The sequence below is a fragment of the Lolium rigidum genome, chromosome 6 (assembly GCF_022539505.1).
Source record: "Lolium rigidum isolate FL_2022 chromosome 6, APGP_CSIRO_Lrig_0.1, whole genome shotgun sequence".
In the NCBI taxonomy this organism is placed as follows: domain Eukaryota; kingdom Viridiplantae; phylum Streptophyta; class Magnoliopsida; order Poales; family Poaceae; genus Lolium; species Lolium rigidum.
The window spans coordinates 152,283,760-152,288,868 of NC_061513.1; positions in this window are offsets into that span (position 1 = coordinate 152,283,760).

The following is a 5,109-nucleotide window of genomic DNA, read 5'->3' on the forward strand; positions in this document are numbered from 1 at the left end:
ACTTTTTTGGCAAGTAAAACCGGGCTTTCCTGAACGGGCGACTGGGTCGTGCATCAGCGTTGGTGCACCGCGCACTCCAGACGGCTCCAAGGCTTCTGCAGACAGATCTGAAGTGATCTCGTCAGTAATCTACCCTATCGTTTTGTTTTACTGGCAAGGGGTCGACCAATGGAACCAAAACATCTTCTGTGATGAACAGACAAAACAAATGGAGTAGGTATCGGTATCCGTTCAGCGCACGGCGATCCACGAGAACCGGCCTGTCTGTCTGTTTTTACGGGAGTCGTCGCCGGTAGCAGATGATTGGGGGCAGGTAAATTCCCGGCGCTAGAAGCTGCACAGAAAAATTACATCGGGGGATGTTTCTGGTCGGGCAAGCTGGCCCTTAGGCAATGGCATCGAGATCAGGTCGAAGTAGCCATCACGAAGGCAAACGTCGTTGTCTGCCATGAATCATGATGTTTGCTATTCGTTTGCTCGGCTCCATGTCTAAACTGGGAAATGGGTCAGTTCGGCACGAGATGCATGTTATCCCGGAGGCTGGCACGGCGTGCGTGGATCACCGCGTGAAGTAAGCAGAAGCAACTGAAGTGACCCCTGCTCACACGTATATTTGAGGTCAGCCCGTGTGAGAGCAACCACTGCGTACCAACGTGGCACCGTCCGAAAAAGAAAAGAAATGATTTTACTCCTCATTGGTCTTGCTGGATTGACATCTACGAGCAATAGCACCGTCTCTGGGGTCACTCCTATCCCCCTCCCCTTGGTGCACCCAACAATCAGTACTCCTGGCCGTTATCTTGTCGGTGTAGGTGGCGGCACCCTTCTCGTCTAAAACGGAGGACGAGGGAGGGCATCGTGGCAACGCCTCTCGGGCTAGAACCGAGTGGTGGTGCTAGATGGCGTGGCCTTGGGGCCAAGGCCTGGAGTGAGTCGAGAAGGGTGTGACCTGGCCGGTGGCGTGGGGCTTGATTGTCGGTCCAGCCTAGTGATCTTTCCGCGTAAAGGCGTTGATCTTCTTGTTGTATTTTCGTCTTGGTCTAGGCGTGGACGAGTTCTGAAATAATCAACCAAAGATCTGCATGGAATGGCCTATGACGCCCCAAGCTAGGTGGGTCAGATGGAATCCGGTCATGCGAATCCTTGGTATATGCTTGTCCGGCTTGAGGAGGGCGTGTGGCGAAGTTCCGTTGCTTGTTAACACCACGGGAAATGTCGATGCTTTGATTTCCATGGTTCAAATAGTACCGGAAAATGTCATGGTGGCTGCAATTGGGAAACAATTATGAAGGTATGGATGGCGGTGCAGACTTTGCTTCACAGTTTTTCGTCCACGCATGACTTGCAGGGATATCCTCGTCCCTTTTAGACATGTTATTTGTGAGTCTTGTGTTTTACGACTTGCAGCAACGGTCTTGGCGGCGGTAACACTGAATAAGTGCCGAGTATTATCTGTCGAGGTGAAAATCCAAAGTTTCATCGGAATTAGTTGTAACTTTTATCGGAAACATTATTTTAAGAGCATGAACTTTTTATCAGGGCGAAAGGCTTGATCGAGCAACGACCTTTTGCAATGTCATTTATCAAAGAAAATGTTTTTCATCCTCCAAAGTCCAAAGATGAACTGGTGTCCATCAAGAGCGGCGGTAGCTGGAGACTGTACAGGGAGACACGGCCGCGTGGTGTTGACGGCCAAACCAGCTGGCCTCTGCAGGCTCAGGGGACCGCATGCCACTCGCCCGTTGCGAGGACGGATGATCTCCCGGCCGGCCGGCCGGCGAGGGCAGGTAGGGCCGGCGACCCTCGGCGCACATGGCCGCGCGCGCCTCGTGTGCTTGCGGGCTGAGAGGACATGATGGGGACGATGCGTAGCGTTAGATCTAGCATCATCTTGTCTGTTTTCTCTCTCGGGCTAGCTCGCCATTGCGACGGAGATGGCGATGATAAGGCGACAAATCATCGCACATGATGGAGAGAAAAGAAAAGGGGCAAAACTGCAAGGGTCTACTGATACTGTGTGCAAGGAGGCAAGAGGACACGCACCAGCTCGGCGTTTCGATCCACATCATTTCGATGGGATCTCAGGGGCGAGTGAAACGACGGATTAAATACCAGCCGAAAGGACGGTTACCACCCAAAAAATATCGACCGCAGAAACGGTGGGTTTGCGCAGGAACCGATCGAGGAAATGCAGAAGAAGGCAGATGCAGGATTCGAGCGATGTTGCTGCAATTATCTTCTAACCCGGTCATCCTAGTATACTGTAATCATCATCGCTGAAACGTAAAAGTGAAGGATATGTGTTAGAAGAAGAATGCCAACAAGGACGCGCTGACTACCGCTGCCCCACCCCAAAAATGGCTGAGAGTTTGTGACCCACTGTACAGTGTACCACAGAGATTGCAAGAAATGGCGGAGTAAACCTGATGGGAAACTGGGCCATGGGGTCTTTGAATTTATGTATCCGGTTGGGCCGCCGCTCCATACCAGCTGCCGCCAACGGCAGCAGCGCAGTAAATTTCCGAGCTGCTACAACTGCCCGACATTGTTCACCACATGGAGCTGAGCTCTACTGTGCCTGCACGTGATATGGGTGACAAATCTAGTCACTGCCAACAACGCCTGCTACAGTTCTTTTGGTGGCTTCTCCGAGAAGCTGCCCTCCTCCACCTTACTTGAGAAGCCGCTCCCAAAATTTAGGAAGTCTTTCGGACTAGTCTAGGCTAGACCATTTCGGAAGCCTTCCTAAATTTTGGGGGCGGCTTCCCCAGAAAGCTGGGGGAGGGTAGCTTCTCGGAGAAGCTGCCAAAAGAACTGAGCCTAAACCTGGCAAACCAATGGGCAATGGCTTAGTTTGTTTTGTTTCAAAGTTTGAACCTCGCTTTGGTGTTGCCTCGGTTTAAATTTTAAGGGCATCTCCAACCGAGCGACCCAAACGGACGCGCTGGGTCGTCCGTTTTGGATCGTTTGGATGGCCGAGCGGACACGCGGACAGCGGCCCGCGTGTCCGTTTGGGTCGCACGCTGCGCCCAACGCGCGGACACGGCGCATAATCGAAGAAATAGAAAAACAAAAGAAAAATGCAAATTTAAATGAAATTTGATTAAACATATGCCCTATTTTGGGCAAATTTGTACATAGCCCTATTTTGGGCAAATAACTAACAAAAGAAGTCCTCTATATGGGCTTTAAAATTTAAACTAAAAACCCTCTATTAGGGTTTGGTCGACGGCGTGGTGTGATAGCGCGTGAGACACCCCAACGGAAGGTGTGATGCGTACAACAGCAAGTTTTCCCTCAGTAAGAAACCAAGGTTATCGAACCAATAGGAGTCAAGGAAGCACGTGAAGGTTTTTGGTGGCGGAGTGTAGTGCGGCGCAACATCAGGGATTCCGGCGCCAACGTGGAACCTGCACAACACAATCAAAGTACTTTGCCTCAACGTAACAGTGAGGTTGTCAATCTCACCGGCTTGCTGTAAACAAAGGATTAAACGTATTGTGTGGAAGATGATATTTGTTTGCGAAGAACAGTAAAGAACAATTGCAGTAGATTGTATTTCAGATCTAAAGAATAGGACCGGGGTCCACAGATCACTAGTGGTGTCTCTCCCATAAGATAAACAGATGGTTGGTGAACAAATTACAGTTGGGCAATTGACAAATATAGAAGGCATAACAATGCACATACATATATCATGATGAGTACTATGAGATTTAATCAGGGCATTACGACAAAGTACATAGACCGCTATCCAGCATGCATCTATGCCTAAAAAGTCCACCTTCGAGTTATCATCCGAACCCCTTCCGGTATTAAGTTGCAACAACGGACAATTGTATTACGTATGGTGCGTAATGTAATCAACACAAATATCCTTAGACAAAACATCGATGTTTTATCCCTAGTGGCAACAGCACATCCACAACCTTAGAGGTTGCTGTCACTCCCCCAGATTCAATGGGAGCATGAACCCACTATCGAGCATAAATACTCCCTCTTGTAGTTACAAGAGACATCCACAACCTTAGAACTTTCGTCTTGTCCCAGTTTAATGGAGGCATGAACCCACTATCGAGTATAAATACTCCCTCTTGGAGTCACAAGTATCAACTTGGCCAGAGCCTCTACTAGCAACGGAGAGCATGCAAGAACATAAACAACATATATGATAGATTGATAATCAACTTGACATAGTATTCAATATTCATCGGATCCCAACAAACACAACATGTAGCATTACAAATAGATGATCTTGATCATGATAGGCAGCTCACAAGATCTAACATGATGGCACAATGAGGAGAAGACAACCATCTCAGCTGCTGCTATGGACCCATAGTCCGAGGGGGTGAACTACTCACACATCGATCCGTGAGGCGATCATGGCGATGAAGAGCCCTCCGGAGATGATTCCCCTCTCCGGCCGGGGTGCTCGGAGGCGATCTCTCACTGAATCCCCCGAGATGGGATTGGCGGCGGCGGCGCTTTCACGTATGGGTTTTCCGTATCGTGGCTCTCTGCACCTTGGGGGTTTCGCGGCAGAAGGCTTTAAGTAGAGCGGAAGAGCGGAGCGTCGGAGAGCGCAGCGGGGCCCCACACGCTAGGGCGGCGCGGCCCCCTGTGGCCGCGCCGCCCCTGGGGTGTGGCGGCGCCTCGTCGCCCCGCTTCGTAATCCTTTCGGCCTTCCGGAAGCTTCGTGGAAAAATAAGCCCCTGGGCGTTGATTTCGTCCAATTCCCGGTGAATATTTCCTTTGCTAGGATTTACGAAACCAAAAACAACGAGGTACCAAACGGCAAGCTGGCTCTCCGTGGCATCTCGTCAATAGGTTAGTGCCGGAAAATGCATAATAATGACATATAAGTGTGTATAAAACATGTGAGTATCATCATAAAAGTAGCGGGAACATAAGAAATTATAGATACGTTTGGGACGTATAAGCATCCCCAAGCTTAGTTCCTACTCGCCCTCGAGTAGGTAAACGATAACAAAGATAATTTCTGAAGTGACATGTTATCATAATCTTGATCCCATACTATTGTAAAGCATATGAGATGAATGCAGCGATTCGAAGCAATGGCAAAGATAATGAGTAAACAAATGAATC